Source organism: Canis aureus, chromosome 16 (assembly GCF_053574225.1).
Source record: "Canis aureus isolate CA01 chromosome 16, VMU_Caureus_v.1.0, whole genome shotgun sequence".
In the NCBI taxonomy this organism is placed as follows: domain Eukaryota; kingdom Metazoa; phylum Chordata; class Mammalia; order Carnivora; family Canidae; genus Canis; species Canis aureus.
The window spans coordinates 30,395,040-30,416,167 of record NC_135626.1 but is presented as its reverse complement, the minus strand read 5'-3'; the positions used below and the strand labels follow the sequence as shown (position 1 = coordinate 30,416,167).

Here is a 21,128-nt window from a genome sequence, read left to right as displayed (position 1 = left end):
CACCCCAGAGCCTGCGGATGGCATCCTGCGAGAACTAGCACAAGCCTCTGGAGCTAACAATTCTTACCAAAGGTAGGGCTCCCATTTTCGTCTGTGTGTGTGGTGCCTTGTTGAGAGAAAAGGGCAGGATTTCATGTTACCCCACTTTTCTAGATTCAGATGAGTAGGCAAAGAAAAGGATAGGGTCTTTGAATTGTGACTGGTGAAGGTGCACTTGGGTGCTCCTGGGTGGTCAGTCCCTTCCCCTCCCAGGGATATTTTTGGCCTTCTTGGTTGTCTCATTCTGTGTCCTGAGAACATGGCTTGGCAACGGCCGGGTTGGCTCCCACAATATCGCTGTGCAGAAACATAGGTGGTTCTCCGTTTCTGCCTGGCATCCTAGCGACTGTTTCCAACGTCAGGGAAGTTGCAAATGTCTTTCTTTTGGGAGTGGCTGGGATCTTGGAGAGTGGGGTAGTATCTTTGCCCCTTGTCCCTATGGGGTTGCTCATTACTGCTGGGAATATTTACTGCCTGTCCGAGGCTGAAAATTGACAAGATACTCAAAAGGATTTCTTTTTTACTTATCTTCTTTCTTAAGAAGTTCTATGGTCAGACCTTGGCCAAAGTGGAAGCTGATATTCAGCGCCTGACAGGAAATTTGTCCTAGGCTTTCTTCCTAAGCTAAATGATACTGTGGACCCAAAAAAGAGAGACAAACATTCTGGACTTTTGTATAAGGATTCACTAAAACATTCCAAAGACACACAGATTCCTGTATTCTGAATCTGGAACACAGGAATCTTTTGACTCTCACCTTAGTGAGGGTCCTTTCCCTGCTATGAAGATGCAAACTGAGGATAAGGTAGTTGGATGGGAGGAGTGGTCTCCATATCTTTTGGGGTTGCAGCTCAATTCTTTGAGGAATTAGAAGCAGTTGTGCATATCTTATAAATTGAATGTTTAAAAGAACAGAAATGTGGTTTTGAAAACAATTCAGTCTATTTATGTGGTTTACCAGTCCCCAAACCTCCTTTCATCTGGAAGGCTTGCAGAGAGTGTATAAGATCTGGACTGAGGGAACAGGAGTTCTTCTCCATGGAACTTGGATTTGTCTCTGTGCCTATTGTGATGTAAGTATTTTAGGTACCTTTCCCAGGAACCAAGGTAATTCTTACAAGGAGAGGAAAAAAGAAAAGGTTATTTTGCACAATGTGTCTATGAAAAATCTCTAAAGTCTCTTTCACAAACCTTAAAAGGTATCTGAGTAGGTAAATTTATTCCATCTGCCCGTAAGCACATTGGATCCTGGGACTCCAGGTTCAGGAACTGGGCAGAGAGCATAACCATCGGAACCACTTACACCACCCCTCATGACTAAAAATTTTAAATGAAAGCTGTGAGATCTGTTCAAACTGTTCGTATATTTAGGTATAGTAATATATGTATGCTCTAGATACATTGGGGTTTTTTTCCCTTACCTTTGATTGGTATTGCCAAATTTAGTTTTTTAAAACTTTTAATAAATTCCTATTAACCTGCAGTGTAATATTAGTTTCAGGTATACAGTACAGTGATCCAACACTTCCACAGGACACCCAGTGCTCATCACAACCAGTGTGCTCTTCCATCCCCATCACCTAGTTCCCCCACACCTCACATCCCTCCTCATCTGATAACCATTAGTTTGTTCTCCATAGTTGAGTCTGTTTTTTAGCTTGCCTCTCTTTTTCTCCCCTCTGCTCAATTTGTTTCTTAAATTCCACATATGAGTGAAATACAGTATTTATCTTTCTCTGACTTATTTTGCATAGCATGATAAACTGTAGCCCTATCCATGTCGTTTCAAATGGGAAAATTTCATTTTTTATGGCTGAGTAATATTCCATTTAAAATATATACATCACATCTTCTTTATCCATTCATCAGTCGGGGACACTTGGGCTATTTCCATAATTTGGCGATTGTAGATAACGGTGCTACAAACATCAGGGTGCATGTATCCCTTTGGGTAATTACCTAGTAGTGTAATTGCTGAACTGTAGGGTGGTTGTATTTTTAACCTGTCAAGTTAATCGATGAAGTGTTCTATATACTGGCTAAAAGACAAATAAGCATTATACAAATATACTCTGATAAATACAGAAACTAACCCAAATATTTGGCAAGTTCACATGATCTAGGATAGTCCTCAGTAAATAAAAGCTAATTTAGGTTTATTGGTTTAATTGAAACAGGGAGATCTTGAGAGTTCCCAGTATTAAGTATAATACTTTTATTCTTCCTCAGTTTACTAAAAGTCAAATAAGCTTATGTTACGTTCACATAAAATTCTGTGACAGAATTTGTCAGAAGGCAATTTTAGATGGCCAGCTATTTAATGTCTCTAGAAGTTTTCTGAGTAATCTAAGTATAATTGTTATGGCCAAGTAAATTAAGATATATGTAAGACAAAAGTTTATAAATGAGCTTTTCCTCAATAACTGTATTTTATGATAGGTCTACTTTAAAGTAGTCTCTCAAATGTTCTTGGGACATCTCAGCCCATATAATCCTGTGAGCCAGTTTCCTATGATAAATCTTGAATTTGGACAGAAATTAAGAAGGATTGTCTTCACAGACAGATGGGATATTCTGAGGCAAAGCACATGCTGGAGAGAGAAACAGACAGATAGGGGCAATTGGGGGTAATAACCAAGAATAGCCAGCATTTATCGGCCACTTATGAAATGTCGGCACAAGCTTAGCACTTTGCACACATCAGGTCATTTCCTCGTTCATGTATGAAGACTGAGAGAGCATGGAACCTTGTCTTGCTCCTAACTATATTCTCCATATATAGAACACAAAAACTATTAAAACCATCTGCTGAAGGAATGGATGACTCCATGGTAGAGCTACAATCCTAAAGCCCTATGATCTCAGTTTGAGCGCTATGTCAGAAAGATGGGCACCAAAAAAGGGTACGCTCGATCCTGTGTTCCACCTAATTCTCACCAAAGAGTGGACTTTGAGAACAAATGAAGTTTTAGAAATGTTTTAAAGCTAGAATTATTTTCTTTCAGGATTTTTTGTTTTTTCCTTTGTACTTAGAATTAAAAAAAAAATTCTTTTGCTATATATTTTGAGTCGACTCTCTTGAAGACTTACACCGACTATCTGAAAACCCAGACGGGAAAGGTCTTATTGATTTAACTGGAGGAGGGGAGAGAGGCAGCAGGCAAAGCAGAAGGAGAAGAGAAGAGCTTTTCATTTGCAGGCCAGAATCCTGAAGGTTCAGAAAACCTGTATTCCCCCAGGGACAGGTAGGGAGGTGGGTGGGGGAGAGGGCAGCACACCAAGTCCATTTTCTCCTATCTATCTTACCTGATTTGTCTCTAGTGGTTCATAAACCGAGAAAAAGCCAGTGGATACCAAGCAGGACAAAAAGGGTACTTAGAGCTCAGGGAGGACATACAGCAAGTTTTGTTTTATGTCAAACACTTAACGAGGGGCTGGATCTGTTTTTACGTGGTCATGGATTCTGCTTACCAGTGAATGTGGTGTTTCATTTTCCACGGGAGAGAGAGTAATAGTCCTCACCAGGAGCCTGCCCTTCAGGCCTGGTACTGAATAATTACTGGACTGCTGAAAGCTTCCAAGTAGAAGCTCAGCCTCCACTATACCGCTTGGCTCCTGTTCCCATTCCAGCTACTTTAAGCTCTTGTAAACAGCCTTTGTTTTCCATTACAAGCTGGGAAATGTGACCGTGTGGCAGTGGTGCCGGGTCCCTGGAGAGGGCCTGCCAGGGAGGCCGTTTCCTCACATCTCCTTTCAGCTTGTAACTTGCTGTCGAGGTTGGCTAATCACTGAAGCTCCATGTCTTCCCATCCTATTCTGTTCCCCTAATTTACAGAACAGCCAGAGACCCGCTTGAGGACTAGCGGATCGACCAGATGTTTCCTGAGCACAGACAGAGTCCGTTTCCCCTTGCACATCATCTTGTGAGAGGGGAGGGCTGGCAGGGCGCTCACCCCTGCTGACATCATTGGGCGAGGTGGCCTGGGGGAGAATTTCAAAGCAGGGCAGCTTGGCCAGGGAAGAGCTCAGCTGGTGGCCCTGGGCTGGGATTAACTGACCCAGATGCCTAGGGAGAAGGATTTAGCAATTTAAGTGTGTTGGTTCTCTGGGAGGAAGTAGCCCCTCCATTCCCTGCACATCCCTGGGCTATGGATGAACTTTGCTGGTGGCTCCACATACACATTCAGGGTCACCTTCACTTCCGTCCAAATCCCTGTGGTTTCCGGACTTTTGCTTGAGGTTGTGATGAGACAAGCTCATTTGATTGCAGTGAATGATGACAAAATCATAATAAATGATAATGATAATAATAAATTAGTGGGCCTTCTTCCCCAAATGCAACATAGGGGACCCACATGCTAACAAATCTATCATTTTGCATCACTTTAGATCACTAGCTTGTCAGATTCAGGGTGGTAGGAACCAATAAAACTTTTTAATATAGAGAATAACTGACATGGATTTAATCGCCAGCTTCCCCTTAGGAAGGTCATTAAAAGTAGATGAAACCAAGTAAATGAATAGACTGTGCCATTTACTATCACTCCAGTTTTATAAAAGAAAGGTTAGTTTAACCTCTTCTGCTCAAATCCTTCCAAGGAATTGTCTTCACTGCTCCTAATCAAATCCAAACTACCAGGACCTGGGGATCCCTGGGTTGCCCAGGGGTTTGGCACCTGCCTTTGGCTCAGGGCGCGATCCTGGAGTCCCAGGATCAAGTCCCACGTCAGGCTCCCTGCATGGAGCCTGCTTCTCCCTCCTCCTGTGTCTCTGCCTCTCTCTCTCTCTCTCTCTCTCTCTCTATGTCTATCATAAATAAATGAATAAATCTTAAAAAAAAAAAAAAAAAAAAAAGAAACCTACCAGGACCTGAACAGTTCCATGTGAAACAGGATCGGGCCCCTGCCTACTTTTCAAGCTCCACTTCCTTTTCCTGATTTCTCCCCAGCCTCGTTTCTGTACCTCAAAATTGCTATGGTCTTTGCTATTCCCAACATCTGGAATGCTGTACATCCCGCCCCAGATTTGTATACAGTGCTCTGCCAACGGTAGGCAGCTTTCTGACATGGCTCTCAGTGGCCCCCAACTCCTGATAGTAACACTTTTATGTAGTCCTCCCCCCTCCCCATATGTGAGCTGGACCTAATGACTAGCTTCTAAAGAATGGACTAGAATAGAAGAGGCTTTCTCTGAAGAGTAACAGCAGTGATGGGATGTCATATCGACATTAGGTTATAAAAGACTGTGACCTCATTCTTGCTTAATTCTCTCTGGCTCTCCTGGCGTAGTTGTTCCAATGAAGCAAGTTGCCATGTGTGAGCTGGCCTATGGTGAGACTGGTGTGACAAAGAACTGAAGGTGGACTCTTTTTTTTTTTTTTAATTTTTTTTTAATTTTTATTTATTTATGATAGTCACAGAGAGAGAGAGAGAGAGAGGCAGAAACACAGGCAGAGGGAGAAGCAGGCTCCATGCACTGGGAGCCCGACGTGGGATTCGATCCCGGGTCTCCTGGATCACGCCCTGGGTCAAAGGCAGGCGCCAAACCGCTGCGCCACCCAGGGATCCCTGAAGGTGGACTCTTGGCCAACAGCCAGTCTGAACTGAGACAGTCATTCCAACAACCGAGGAGCCACTGAATCCTGCCAACAACCATCTGAGTGAGACTGGAAGTCGATCCTTCCCTGTTGGGCGTTGCAATGACTGCAGTCCCAGAGGACATCCTGTTTGCAGCCTGGCAGGAGATGCTGAGCCAGGGACACTGGAACCAGCTGAACCCATGCACCGGTGCAGGCATCTGAAACATCGAGATAGCAAAGGTTTCATTTTAAGGCAGTTAGTTCTGGGGTAATTTGTTACACGCAACTGATAACTCTAATACACTGCTTCACTTTATGTAGGCCTCTGCTCAAGTGTCTCCTCTCAAAGTAGTCTCTCAGCTGCAAAACAAAACAAGTGAAACAATATTAATCACACTTAATTCTTTGTCCCCTCATGCATTTGTATATTTATTCATGGAAGTTATGACCATTTAACATTTATATTATGTATTTATTTGTTGACTTTTCTGGTAGAATGAAAATTCAGACAATACCCCTCTTGTTCCTGTTTGAAGAAGATGGACATGTATTTGTCTTGATAGTGCTTACATTTATTCAACAAATATTTATTGTAGGTGACTATTTGCCAGTCCCAGTGATTATAGGTTATTCCTATTCTCTGGAATCAGGGCCAGTTAATTTTAGTCTGTTGGCTAACCTTTTTTTTAAGCTAAGTTGCTCTGTTTTCATAAGGCATTTTTCTATGCTTTTAAGCATGTGAAAAACATGCAATATATGACGGAGTCAAGATGAGAGCAGTGTGTGCTTTATTGAAGTTCATTGTTGGATTAACATACTTTTTTGAGAAGTTCTTATTTCACACTCTGCTGAAGTCCAACTTCCTGGTAGTTTCATCTACTGGCCTTAGCTTTCATCCTGGAAATAATGAGGAGCTTATCTAGTCTTTCTCCATAAGCCAGTTCTAATTGCCCCATTAACTCTGTTTCTTGAGGTGTAAGTTTTATTTTTCATTTTATTTTTATTTTTTCAAGATTTTATTTATTTATTCATGAGAGACACACAGAGAGAGGCAGAGACATAGACAGAGGGAGAGGCAGACTCCTCTCAGGGAGCTGGATGCGGGAGTCGATCCCCAGACCCAGGATCACGCCTTGAGCCGAAGGTTGACTCTCAACCACTGAGCGACCCAGCCGTCCTATCAGGTATAAGTTTTATTTTATGAATTTATTGTCTCCTTTTATGCTCTATACTTTTCGTGGATATTTAGTGTTTATTTTATGTTCCTCTTTGTAGTTGAGATTGCAAGTTCAGCTTTTGGCTTGCTGGAGAGGCAGTGTGTGATCCATATCTATTGGCCCTCTCTCTACCCAATTTCCAATGGGAATGGCAAGACTTGTGGTGACATCACATGGTCTCCTGCAGCAGCAGTACCTGGGAGCTACATTGTGTGTCTGTCTCAAGGTCCCACCATTGAATCTTGAGGCACATTCCTCCGTTTCTAGGGTGTGTATGTATACAGGGTGGGCGGGTAGATGGTGGTTAATCCGCCTGACTGCTCTCCTGCTGTCTTGAGAAATATCAGAGGTAGATTACCTCTGAATGTGGGATATCCTGTTGTGTCCCTATCCTTGACAAGTCCTTTCTTCCTATGAGTCCTGATCTCCAGCTTTCTTTGCATTTTATCTCTTCTGTTTTCTCTTTGTTTCTGGACCATAACACATAATAATCCTTATGTTTGAATCCTTATGGTTTAATTCTGATGTTTGTATTTCTGCATGTATATTTTATGTATTTAAAAAGATAGGGGATCCCTGGGTGGCTCAGCGGTTTAGCACCTGCCTTTGGTCCAGGGTATGATCCTGGAGTCCCGAGATCGAGTCCCACATCTGGCTCCCTGCATGGAGCCTGCTTCTCCCTCTGTCTGTGTCTCTGCCTCTCTCTCTCTCTCTCTCTGTGTCTCTCGTGAATAAATGGGTGAAATCTTAAATAAAATAAAATAAAAATATAAACTATGACTATATTTTATATCCATAAATGTGTGAATATATGTAGTCAGTCAGCTTAGCTGCCATCTGAGACCATTAGCTCTACTTTTCTGTTGGCTCTGCTTGAAAATCATGATCACATTCTCCCTTATTCTGTCCTCCTTAGTCTAAACATCCCAAGTTTTTTTTTTTTTTCCCTCAGCTTTTGGGGAAACAATGGATATACATCACCATACAAGTTTAAGGTATACAGTGTGATGGCTCGATTTACATAGGCTTCCAAATGACCACCATGACAGGCTCATCCAACATCCATCATCTATGTAGGCACAATAAAGAGAAAAGAAAAGCATTTGTCCTTGGGATGGGAACTCCCAGGATCCACTCCTTTAACAACCCGCTATATGACATACAGCGGTGTTAACTATGGATACCATGCTGTACTTTATATCCCTGATTCCTTTAATGATTCTATAATAATTTTCTGACCCCCTTCTCACCAAAACCACCGCCTCTATTCCTATAGACCTGTTGACTGAATGCACTCCTGTGGCTCCCAGTGTTGAGTAGAATATTCAGAGTAAAGTGAAACTATTACTTTTTATATTCTGTGCTTCCTCCCATGCCGTCTAAGTCTGGGAGACCTTTTTTTCTTGTATCATATATTTACACTATTGGCTCATAATAATCAGTTCCCTTTCCACCCTCCTTTCAAATTGTAATATATCACCTGTGTCAAGCAGCAGTTGCCCCAGCCTCTACTTGTGTAATTGATCCTCCGCCAAAATGAAAGGCTTCACACTTCTCTCTCATGAGTTTTACCATGTTAGTTTTAAGCTCCACATCCTGTTGCAGTGTGTGTTGGGAGACACAGAAAACTAGCTTCAACTTATTCTTGCCTTTACCAAATGATACTCCTTTGATATATTGAAGCCCAGTGAATAGTGACTCCTTCCATCTATAGAACATTTTCTCCTCCATTATTCATTTATCTGAGAGCATTCTAAATTAGCTTCTTAAAAAATAAAAAAAAATAAACTAGCTTCTTTAACTGAAGCCCGTTTTTACTCACTGGGATTATGATATCCCTTTATTCAGTAAAGATTTATCAAGGGCCGACTCTGTGCCAAGAGCCAAGCTCGTTATTCTGAGTTAAATGAAGAAACATGGTTCTTAACCATGGTTTTATAATCCTTTGTAGACTTATTATAATTGCCAGTGATTATATACTCAGACTTTGACTTCTTTACAAAATTGAATCTTGATAAAGCAAAAATGACGTAGTGTTATTTGCAGGATCTAGGTGGTGGTTTGATGAGTGTTCACTTAGAACTTTTCTGTATGTTCGAAAATTTTCACGATAAATGTTGAAAACTTGCCTATCCTTCACAAGCTCTATTTCTTTTATTATCTTCAGCCATGGGATTGTACACAGCCCTTGTTAAAATTCTTTACATTGCTTTACTTTTTACATAATTCAGGACACCACAGCCTTTTCCCCCCAGGGCTCTTGGGAGAAGTTATCATGTAATAGAAAGAACACTTGCATTGGTGACGGACTAGGTAGGACTCAAACCGAATGCAGCACCTATTGGCTTTGTGCCCCCAGCAAGTCTCTTAATGTCTCTGAGCCTTGATTTTTCTCATCCCTAAAATGGAGTTAATCATGTTCACACCCCTTGCTGTTGTGAAAACGAACTAAAATTATGTCCATAAACACTCAGCATATTTAAGATGCATCCTGCCCCATTTCTACCACGTCTTTCACTTATCTACCTTGCACATACCATTATTTCCTTCCTTACAAATCTGAATTAAGTAGTTAATACCCATCTATGCTTTTTTATTCCTTTGCCCTTTGGAAAATAAAATTTCTCATAACTCAAATCCATAATGCAGTACTGGATGCTTTGGGTTAGCAAATATGGGATCAGAAGATTTGAATGTATCCATCACCTTCACTTTCCTTCTTGTTCAGGTGTGGGATTGATGTTAAGGAAGTGCCATTCATATCCTGACCAGGTGGCCTGAAATTGCTGCTATTTTGTAAATGCTTTGTTGTCAATTCCTTTCTCGACTTAGTATGTTTATGTTACTGTCTGTGTGTCCTGATTGCTCTGTCTGCAGTATCTTCCCATTCAAACCTGTGAAAACCCTATACTTCCTTTAAGAACAAGTTCAGTACTGTGTCCTTTACTCTTGATGTTTCTACTGTATCATGTCATTTCTCAAACTATCTTAAAGAGCTTACTATTAATGGTTATGTAGCCAGAGAAACACAGCTCTTCCATCTTTCAGTTCCCTGCCTATAAGACTGGGTGCACTCTTTAGGCGCTTATGAGAGATCATTCATGGGTGCCTACATGGATGATGACTAGAATTCATCATCCCTTGGTCTCTGTTTATTTCTATGAAACAAAAGAGATAGCCAGGTCACTTCAGAAGCCTGTTTGAGCCCTGAGATCCTATGATTCTTTGTCTTCATACGGTATACTTTTTTATTTCAGGTATTTGTCTTAATGCCAGTGCTTTCTGTATAGTCAGAAGCTTCTTAATTTTTAAGCACCTAGGATTTGGAGTCTTATACATCCCCTCTCTATGACGCTACCCTTAATTGCACCAAGGGTATGCTGAATTGATATATCTAACCAGTCCCTGATTATCTGCCACCCCAAATAAACAAATATGCATCTCCCCATCACTTTCACCCTACTATCCCCTGCATCTCCCAGATTACCCAGTTTAGACTATTCCTTCAGTCCTGTGATGTAGCTCTGAATAAGGTTGAGTAGACTCATATTTCCTCAAGGAGTCTGCTGGGTTTCAATGTAAATACTAAGATAATAGTGTTTCTTCAAGTCTCAGGTCTTTTACCCTCTAGCAGCTGCTGAGTTAGTTGCTTGGAAGATATATAAGTTCTAAATTCTAAGATATTGTGACCCCCTTCTGATTATTCTAGAGTAATAATGCACCTATTGGCTTTGTGCCCCCACAAAGCCTGAGTATTCTGAGTAGCACTCAGGAAAGACAAGGAGGCATGTTAGGTATTCGGGAGACCACCACTCCAATGTATCCTCTTTCCTCACCCTTTAAATGCAGCACACTGGACATAGTTCATGTTCTTACTTCTCTGCTCTCTCTACTGGACACACTCTTCAAATCCTTTCCATGCTCTCGACTGCTAAGCTTATTCATCCTCCACATCTCAGTGGACAGTACTACTTCCCGCAGTAAGCGTTTCTTGAATCGCCTATTACAACACTTGTCACACTGTTTGGCGATTGTCTGATTATTTGTGTAATTTCTTAACTACATTTCATGTGGAAGGTAATACCATCTATCTTGTTCACTGTTGTATCCCTAGAGCTTATCACATTACTTGATGTAGAATAATTTTTTATTCTGTATCTATGAAGTAAGTTATGAACATAATAGTCCCTGTTCATGTTTTTGAACTTAAATTTTAGTTATTTAATGTACTGGTTTTTGGAGTATAATTCAGTCATTCATCACTTACATACAACATCAGTGCTCATCACAAATGCCCTTTTTAATACCCACCACCCATCTAGCCCATCCTCTACCCACCTCCCTCCTTCAACCCTCAGTTTTTTCTCTATCATTAAGAGTCCCTTATGACTTGTTTCCCTCTCCCCTTTTTTTCTTTAACCTCCTTCCCATATGTTTATCTGTTTTCTTAAGTTCCACATATGAGTGAGGCCATATGGTATTTATCTTTCTCTGACTGACTTGTTTCACTTAGCATAATACACTCTATCTCCATCCATGGCATTACAAATGGCATGATTTCATTCTTTTTGATGGCTGATAATATTCCATTCTGTATATATCCAACATCTTTTTTTATCCATTCATCAGTCAGTGGTAATTTGGGCTTTCAGCATAGTTTGGCTATTGTTGATAACGCTGCTATAGACATTGCAGTGCAGGTACTCCTTCAAATTTGCATTTTTGTATTCTTTGAGTGAATACCTGGTAGTGCAATTGCTGGATCTTAGGGTGTATTTTTAGCTTTTTGAGGAACCTCCAAACTGTTCTCCAGAGTGGCTGCAGCAGTTTGCATTCCCACCAACAGTGCAAGAAGGTTCCTCTTTATCCACATCCTTGTCAACACCTGTCGTTTCTTGTGTTGTTAATATTAGCCATTGTTACAAGTGATAGGTGGTATCACATTGTGGTTTTGGCTTCTATTTCCCGGGTGATTAGTGATATTGAACATCTTTTCGTGTGTATGTAAGTCATTTGTATGTCTTCTTTGGAAAACTGTCGACTCACGTTTTCTGCCATTTCTTAACTGTATTCTTTTTTTGGCGGGGGAGGAGGGTGGGGTGGCAGGGCAGTTGAGTTTGATAAGTTCTTTACAGATTTTGAATACTAACCTTTTTCAAATATGTCATTTGCAGATGTCTTTGCACATTCCATAGGCTGCCTTTTAGTTTCGTTGATTGTTTCCTTTACTGTGCAGAAGCTTTTTATCTTGATGAAATCCCAATAGTTCATTTTTGCTTTTGTTTCCCTTGTCTCTGAATGTATCTAATAAGAAGTTGCTAAGGCCAAGGACAAAGAGGTTTCTGCCTGTCCTCCTCTATGATTTTGATGATTTCCTGTTTTACATTTAGGTCTTTCATTCATTTTGAATTTATTTTTGTGTATGGTATAACAGAGTGGTCTAGTTTTATTCTTCTGCATGTTGCTGTCTAGTTTTCCCAACACCATTTGTTGAAGAGACTGTATTTTTTCCATTGGATATTCCTTAGTGTTTGTCAAAGACGTGTGTGTGTGTGTGTGTGTGTGTGTGTGTGTGTGTGTACCATATCTTTATCCATTCATCTGTCAATGGACATCTCAGCGCTTTCCACACTTTGGCTATTGTGGACATTGCTGCTATAAACATTGGGGTGCAGGTGCCTCTTTAGATCAATACATTTATATCTTTGGAGTAAATACCTAGTAGTGCAATTGCTGGATTATAGGGTAGCTCTATTTTTAACATCTTGAGGAACCTCCAACTGTTTTCCAGAGTGGCTGCACCAGTTTGCATTCCCACCAACAGTGTAAGAGGATTCACCTTTCTCTGCATCCTTGCCAACATTTGTTGTTTCCTGTTTTGTTAATTTTAGCCATTCTGACTGGTGTAAGGTGGTGTCTCATTGTGGTTTTGATTTGTATTTTCCTGATGACAAGTGCTGTGGAGCACTTTTTCATGTGTCTGTTGGCCGTGTGTATGTCTTTTTTAGAGAAATGTCTGTTCATGTCAGAAGACACTGCCTATTTCTTGGCTGGATTCTTTGATCTTTGGGTGTTGAGTTTGATAAGTTCTTTATAGATTTTGGATACTGTCCCTTTATCTGATGTGTTATTTGCAAATATCTTCTCTCATTTTTAGGTTGCCTTTTAGTTTTGTTGACTGTTTCCTTTGCTGTTCAGAAGCTTTTTATCTTGATAAAGTCCCAAGATTTTTGCTTTTGTTTCCCTTGCCTTTGGAGACATGTCTAACAAGAAATTGCTGTGGCCAAGGTGTTATCTTCTAGGATTTTGATGGATTTCTGTCTCCCATCAAGGTTTTTCATTCATTTTGAATTTATTTTTGTATATGGTGTAAGAACATGGTCCAGTTTCATTCTTCTACACATGGCTGTCCCATTTTACCAGCACCATTTATTGAAGAGATCGTCTTTTTTCCATTGGATATCCTTTCCTTTTTTGTCAAAGAGTTTACCATAGAGCTGAGGGCCCATTTCTGGGTTCTCCATTCTGTTCCATTGATCTATGTGTCTGTTTTTGTGCCAGTACCATACTATCTTGAGGATTACAGCTTTATAATATAGCTTGAAGTCTGGCTTTGTGATGCTACCAGCTTTGGTTTTCTTTTTCAATATTTCTCTGGCTATTTGAGGTCTTTCCTGGTTCCATAAAATTTTTAGGATTATTTGTTTCGGCTCTGCAAAAAATGTTGATGGTATTTTGATTGGATTGAATGTGTAGATTGCTTTAGGTAGCATAGACATTTTAACAGTATTTGTTCTTCCAATCCATGAGCATGGAATAGCTTTCCATTTCTTTGTGTCTTCAATTTCCTTCATAAATATTCTGTAGTTTTTAGATTAGATTATTATTTAGATCCTTTATCTCTTTGATTATTAAGTTTTTTCCTAGGTATCTTATGGTTTTGGTACAATTGTAAATGGGATTGATCCCTAATTTCTCTATCTTAAGGCTCATTGTTAGTGTAAAGAAATGCAACTGATTTCTGTCCATTGATTTTGTATCCTGCCACACTGCCGAATTGCTGTGTGAGTTCTAGCAATCTTGGGATGGAGGCTTTTGGGTTTTCTATGTACAGTATCATGTCATCTGCAAAGAGGGAGAGTTCGACTTTGCCAATTTGAATGCCTTTTATTTTATTTTTTGTTGTTGTTGTTGCCTGATTGCTGAGTCTAGGACTTCTAATACTATGTTGAATAGCAGTGGTGAGAGTGGACATCCCTGTCGTGTACCTGATCTTAGGAGAAAATCCGTCAGTTTTCCCCATTGAGAATGATATTCATTGTGGGCTTTTCATATATAGCTTTTATGACATTGAGGTATGTTCCCTCTATCACTACACCATGAAGAGTTTTAATCAAGAAAGGTGCAATATTTTGTCAAATGCTTTCTCTACCTCAATTGAAAGGATCATATGGTTCTTGTCCTTTCTTTTATTAATGTAATGTGTCGTGCTGATTTTTGCATCTATGTTCATCAGGGATATTGGTCTATAATTTTCCCTTTTGATGGGACTTTGGTTTTGGTATCAAGGTAATGCTAACCTCATAGGGTTTGGAAGTTTTCCTTCCATTTTTTGAAAAAGCTTCGGAAGAATAGGTATTCATTCTTTAAATGTTTGGTAGAATTCCCCTGGGAAGCCATCTGGCCCTGGACTCTTATTTTTTGGGAAGTTTTTTTATTACTGATTTAATTTCCTTGTTGGTTGTGGGTATGTTCAGATTTTTTATTTCTTGTTTTAGTTTGGTAGTTTATAAGTTTCTAGGAATGCACCCATCTTTTTCCGGATTGCCTAATTTCTTGGCATATAGTTGCTCATAATATGTTCTTAAAATTGTTCAAATTTCCTTGGTGTTGGTTGTGGTCTCTCCTCTTTTATTCATGATTTTATCAATTCGGGCCTTTCTCTTTTATTTTTGATAAGTCTGACTAGGGATTTATCCATCTTTCTAATTCTTTTGAAGAAGCAGCTTCTAGTTTTGTTGATCTGTTCTACTGTTCTTCTGGTTTCTATTACATTGATTTCTGCTCTAGTCTTTATTATTTCTCTTCTCCTGCTTGGTTTAGGTTTTATCTGCTGTTTTTTCTCCAGATCCTTTAGGTGTAGGGTTAGCTTGTGTATTTGAAATTTTTCTAAGTTTTTGAAAGAGGGTTGTTATGCAATGCACTCCCCCCTTAGGACCACCTTTGCCTTCTCACAAAGGTTTTGAATACTTGTGTTTTCATTTTCATTAATTTCCATGAATATTCAAATTTATTCTTTGATTTCGTGGTTGACCCATTCATTCTTTAGTAGGATTTTCTTTAACCTCCAGGTATTTGAGTTCTTTCTAAATTTCCTCTTGTGATTGAGGTCCTGTTTCAAAGCACTGTGGTAGAAAATATGCAGGGAGTGATCCCAACCTTATGGTACTGGTTGAGACCTGATTTGTGACCCAGCATGTGATTTATTCTGAAGAATGTTCCATGTGCGCTTGAGAAGAATGCATATTCTGTTGCTTTAAGATGGAATGCTCTGTATATATCTGTGAAGTCCATCTGGTCCAATATATCATTCAAAGCCCTGTTTCCTTGTTGATCTTCTGCTTAGATGATTTGTCCATTGCAGTGAGTGGGGGTGTTAAAGTCCCTTATTATTATATTATTATCAATGTGTTTCCTTAATTTGGTTAGTACTTGATTGATATAATTGCCTGCTCCAAAGATAGGGGAATAAATATTTATAGTTGTTATATCTTCTTGTTGGATAGCCCCTTTATTTTTTTTATTTTATTTTTATTTTTTTAAATTTTTTTAAAATTTATTTATGATAGGCACGCAGTGAGAGAGAGAGAGGCAGAGACACAGGCAGAGGGAGAAGCAGGCTCCATGCACCGGGAGCCCGACGTGGGATTCGATCCCGGGTCTCCAGGATCGCACCCTGGGCCAAAGGCAGGCGCCAAACCGCTGCGCCACCCAGGGATCCCGGATAGCCCCTTTAAATAAGATATCCCTCTTCATCTCTCTCTCTCTTTTTTTTTTTCCTCTTCATCTCTTACTACAGTCTATGGTCTAAAATCAATTTGTCTGATATGAATATTACTATGCTAGCTTTCTTTTGAGGTCAATTAGCATGATAAATGGTTTTCCACTCTCTCACTTTCAGTCTAGAGATATCTTTGGGTCTAAAATGAGTCTCTTGTAGACAACATATGGATGGGTCTTGCTTTTTTATCTAATCTGATACCCTGTGTCTTTTGATCAGAGCATTTTAGCTCATTTACATTCATAGTAAGTACTAAACAATATGAACTTAGTGCCATTGTATATCTGTAAAGTCGCTGTTTCTTTCTGGTTTATGTTGCTCTTGGGTTCTCTCTTTGCTTACAGGATTGCCTTTAATATTTCTTGCAGGGCTGGCTTGGTGGTCACATATTCTTTCAGTTTCTTTCTGTCCTGGAAGTTCTTTATCTCTCCTTCCATTCTGAATGACACCCCTGCTGGATAAAGTATTCTTGCCTGCTTGTTATTCTCATTTAGTACCCTGTGTATATCATGACAGCCCTTTCTGGCTTGCCAAGTCTCTATGGGTAGGTCTGATGCCAGTCTAATGTTCCTACCCCTGTATATTAGAAATCTCTTGTCTCTAGCTGTTTCATGATTTTTTCTTTCTCTCTGAAATTTGCAAACTTCACTATTATATGTCTGGGTGTTAATCTATTTTTTGATCTTGGGAGGGGTTCTATCTCTTGTACATGAATACCTGTTTCCTTCCCCAGATTAGGGAAATTCTTAGTTATGATTTGCTCAAATATACCTTCTGACCCCCCCCCCTTTCTTTTCCCTCAAGTACTCCAATAATTTTGATATTGTTGTGTTTTATGGCATCACTGATTTCTCAAAACTTCCTGTCATGGTCCATTAGTTGGTTTTCTCTCTTTTCCTCAGCTTCCTTCCTTTCCATCAACTTGTCTTTTATGTCAGTTACTCACTCTTCTGCCTCATTTACCCTAACTGTTAGAGCATACGATTTAGCCTGTATCTCAGAGCATTTTTAATTTCGGCCTGATTAGATCTCATTTCTGCACTAAAGAGATTCTCTGGTGTCTTTTATGCTTTTTTCAAGCCTAACTAGTAACTTTATAATTGTTATCCTGAATGCCATCTCTAACATTTTACTTATATCCATATTGATTATATCTGTGACAGAAAGTATTACTTCTGGTTCTTCTTTGTTGTAAATTCTTCCTTCTAGTTATTTTGCCCAGAGAAGAATGAATGAGCCAGTAAGCACTATCAAAAGTATCACCCACAACCCAAGCAAAATACACACTAGACAAATCCGAAGAGGTCAGAAACCAGGAAAGAGAGAGAGAGAGAGAGAGAGAGAATGAAAAAGAAGAAAACAAAATGGGGAAAGAGGAAAAAGAGTGGGGAGGAAGAGAGAATATAATCTCATAGGATGGACAAAACAGTGCGATCCACTTGATCCTGAGTATATTTTGGTCTCTGTGTTAGAAGACACTAAATCTCAAAATTGTAGAGAAAGCAAATTTATATATATGCAAAAATAAAATTGAATAGAGTGAAAGGAAGCCAAAAATGTAGAATATATCTATAAAATGTAAATGTAAAAAATGAAAAATTTTAAAAAAGACTTAAAGAGTTGATAAAGTAAGAAACTAGTTGAAAAAGAAAAAAAGAAAAAAAATGGAAAATTTTAAACTGAAAGATAAAATGTGAGAAAAAAAAACCCTCAAATACTATATACTATTTTCCCCTAGCACTGGAGTTTTACAGTTCTGTGTGGTCTGTAAACTTGCTGTTCAACTGTTCTTCCTGTTTGTCTTCTGGGGGAGGCGTCTGCTGCTCAGATTCTCAGGAGTTTTTGCCTGGGCAGAGTTGCACCACCCCTTGCCATGGGCCAGGCTCAGAGTAAGCTGTTTTTGGTTGCTCTGTGTGGCTTTTATTCCCTGAAGGCTTTTTACACCTCTTTAGAGAGTCAAAATAAAAAAGGCTGCACCTGATCTCCAGCCCCAGAGCTGAAGTACTGTGATCCCCTCTCTTCAGTAAACCCTCAGGGATAAGCAGTCTTCACTTTTGTGTGTGCCAAACTCTGTAGACTTTTGCAGTGCGTGCCTGCACTGATCTTCCCTGGGGGAAAGCAGAGGGTCCCCTGTTTCTGCACTTTGCAGGGCCCCAGCAGGAGAGTGGTCGCTGGATTGTGCACACACCTGCTCTGCCCCTCCCAGGGGAAGGTGGAGGGTCCCCACCTGGAGAACGGTCACCCAATTAGGCCATGGCCTAAGGTTTATGGTGAACCAAGCTGAGAACCCACTCCTGGGCTTGCTGAAAGTAACCAGTTTCCCTGCTCCAATGCTTGGGAACTCTTAACAGCTCAGGCAACCACATTCTTTCTGTGACTCCAGGGATCCTGAGACCACACTGTCCTAACTCATACTTACCCGATTATATAGGGTAATTTTATCCATATAGGAATATAATATATAAAATCCTATATATTAGGTATATTTACCCTAACTCATATTGCCCCGATTTACCACCTGAGCATCTTTCAGGCAAGAATGCCTTTCACTGGCACAGATTTCTATGGGTTATGATTTTGCACTCTGGGGCTATATCACTTTCTGGTGCCAGCTTTTGGAGGCTCCCTCCCCTTTACTGTTTATCTTCTAATGTATCACTTTATTTATTTATTTATTTTTTAATTTTTATTTATTTATGATAGTCACAGAGAGAGAGAGAGAGAGAGAGAGAGAGAGAGGCAGAGACACAGGCAGAGGGAGAAGCAGGCTCCATGTACCGGGAGCCTGATGTGGGATTCGACCCCGGGTCTCCAGGATCGCGCCCTGGGCCAAAGGCAGGCACTAAACCACTGCGCCACCCAGGGATCCCCCTAATGTATCACTTTAGATTCACTTCACCGCACCTCCTACCTTGCAGAATGTGCGTGGTTGCTTTTCTAACTTGAAGAGTTCCAGCAATTCTTTTCTTACACCTCAGGTTGAATTAAAGAGCATTCAAATGATTTGATAGTTATCTAGCTAAATTCAAGGGATCAGATAGCAAGAGGTACCCTACTTTTCTGCCATCTTGGCCCTTCCCCCTCCTGTCATTATGGTTCTTATCCCTCCTTTTATTAATGTGGTATATCATGTTGATTGATTTGTGAATGTTGAACCACTGCTGCAGCCCAGGAATAAATTACACTTGACTGTGGTGAATAATTATTTTATTGTACTGTTTAATTCAATTGGCTAGCATTTTATTGAGAAGTTTTGTGTCCATGTTCATCAGGGATATTGGCCTGTAATTCTTCTTTTTAGAGGGGTCTTTGGTTTTGGAATCAAGTTAATGCTGGCTTTGTAGAATAAGTTCAGAAGTTTTCCTTGCATTTCTATTTTTTGGAACAGTTTGAGGCGAATAGAATAATTAACTCTTTGAATGTCTGATAGAGTTCTCCTGGGAATCCATCCAATCCTGGACTTTGGTTTGTTAGGAGATTTTTGATTACTGATTCAATTTCTTTGGTGGTTATAGATCTGTTCCAATTTTCTCTTTCTTCCTCTTTTAGTTTTGGTAGTTTATATGTCTCTAGGAATGCATCCATTTCTTCCAGATTGCCAAATTTGTTGGCACATAATTTTTCATAGTATTTTCTTATAGTTGTATTTCTGTTGTGTTGGTTGTGATCTATGCTCTTTATGGTTTTATCTATTTAGGGCATTTTTCTTTTGTTTTTGATAAGTCTGGCTAGGAGTTTATTGGTTTTATTAATTTTTTCAAAGAATCAGCTCTTAGTTTGATTAATCCATTCTAGTGGGGTTTTTTGTTTCTGTATCATTTATTTCTACCTTAATCTTTATTGTTTCCCTTTTGCTGGCTTTAGGTTTTATTTGGTGTTCCTTTTCTAGTCCCTTTAGGTATAAGGTTAGGTTGTGTATTTGAGACTTTTCTTGCTTTTGAGGTAGGCCTGTATTGCTCTTATGACTGCCTTTACTGCATTACAAAGGTTTTAGACAGTCAAATTTTCATTTCCATTTGCTTCCATGTATTTTTAAAATTTCTTTTTTAATTTCCTGGTTAATCCATTCATTATTTAGTGGGATATTCTTTAACCTCCATGTATTTGTGGTTTTTCCAAATTTTTTCTAGTGCTTGACTTAAAGTTTCATAGCATTGTGATCTGAAAAGATGAATGGTATGATCGCAATCTTTTTGTACTGGGTGAGGCCTGAATTGTACCCAGTATGTGATCTATTCTGGATAGTATTCCATGTGTGCTTGAAAAGAATGTGTATTCTGCTGCTTTAGGATGAAATGCTCTGAATATGTCTATTAAGTTCATCTGATCCAATGTGTCATTCAAAGCCATTCCTTATTGATTTTCTGCTTAGCTGATCTGTCCATTGTCAAAGTGGTGTGATAAAGTCCTCTACTACTACTGTATTATTATCAGTGAGTTTCCTTATGTTTATTATTAGTTGATTTACATATTTGAGTGCTCCCAAATTGGGTGCATAAATATTTACAATTGTTAGATCTTCTTGATGGATAGACCCCTTAATTATGATATAATGCCTTTCTTCATCTCTTGTTACAGTCTTTGTTTTAAAATCTAGTTTGTCTGATATAAGTATGGCTATTCCAGCTTTCTTTAGATGTCCATTAGCATGATAGATGTTTCTCCCTCTCTTCACTTTCAATTTGTAGGTGTCTTGAGATAAAAAATGAGTCTCTTGTAACAACATATCAATGAGTCTTCTTTTTTTTTTTTTTTTTTTTCCATTCTGGTACCCTGCCCTGTGTCTTTTGATTGGAGCATTTAGTTCATTTACATTCAGAGTGATTATTGAAAGATCTGAATTTAGTGCCATTGTGTTACCTGCAGAGTAGTGTTTCTGGTGATATTATCTGATCCTTTCCAGTCTTTGTTGCTTTTAGTCTTTTTTTTTTTTTTTTTTTTCCACTCAAAGAGTCCACTGTAAAATTTATTGCAGGGCTGCTTTAGTAGTCACAAACTCCCTTAGTTTTTGTTGGTCTGGGAAACATTTTATCTTTCCTTCTATTTCTAATGACAGCCTTAATGGATAAAGAATTCTTGGCTGCATATTTTTTCCCATTCAGCACGTTGAATATTTCATTCCACTCCTTCTTAGCCTGCCAAGTTTCTGTGGACAGATCTATGAACCTGATCTGTCTTCCCTTGTAGGTTAAGGACTTTTTTCCCTTCCTAGTTTCAAGATTCTTTCATTATC

General features: G+C 39.4%; 3 long non-coding RNA genes across 5 annotated transcripts in view; 1 reads left to right on the top strand and 2 right to left on the bottom strand.

Annotated features, from left to right (window-relative positions):
- LOC144286322 (uncharacterized) overlaps positions 1-21,128 on the bottom strand; it is an 88,020-nt gene that overhangs the window by 7,707 nt on the left and 59,185 nt on the right. The gene's annotated exons all lie outside the window — the stretch shown is intronic.
- LOC144286321 (uncharacterized) lies at positions 5,441-10,515 on the bottom strand. 2 transcript variants are annotated; one of them, XR_013354370.1, is made up of 4 exons: positions 10,322-10,515; positions 8,315-8,430; positions 7,816-7,903; positions 5,441-6,514 (listed from the first exon to the last, which is right to left on the bottom strand). It is a non-coding gene; the product is annotated as an uncharacterized LOC144286321 (long non-coding RNA). The 2 variants fall into 2 exon arrangements; XR_013354371.1 differs by having other exon boundaries at positions 7,821-7,903.
- LOC144286326 (uncharacterized) overlaps positions 5,454-21,128 on the top strand; it is a 22,584-nt gene continuing 6,909 nt past the window's right edge. Inside the window, exons 1-2 of the long non-coding RNA XR_013354384.1 lie at positions 5,454-6,801; positions 6,893-7,102. This is a non-coding gene — a long non-coding RNA (uncharacterized LOC144286326). The remainder of the gene's footprint in view (positions 6,802-6,892; positions 7,103-21,128) is intronic.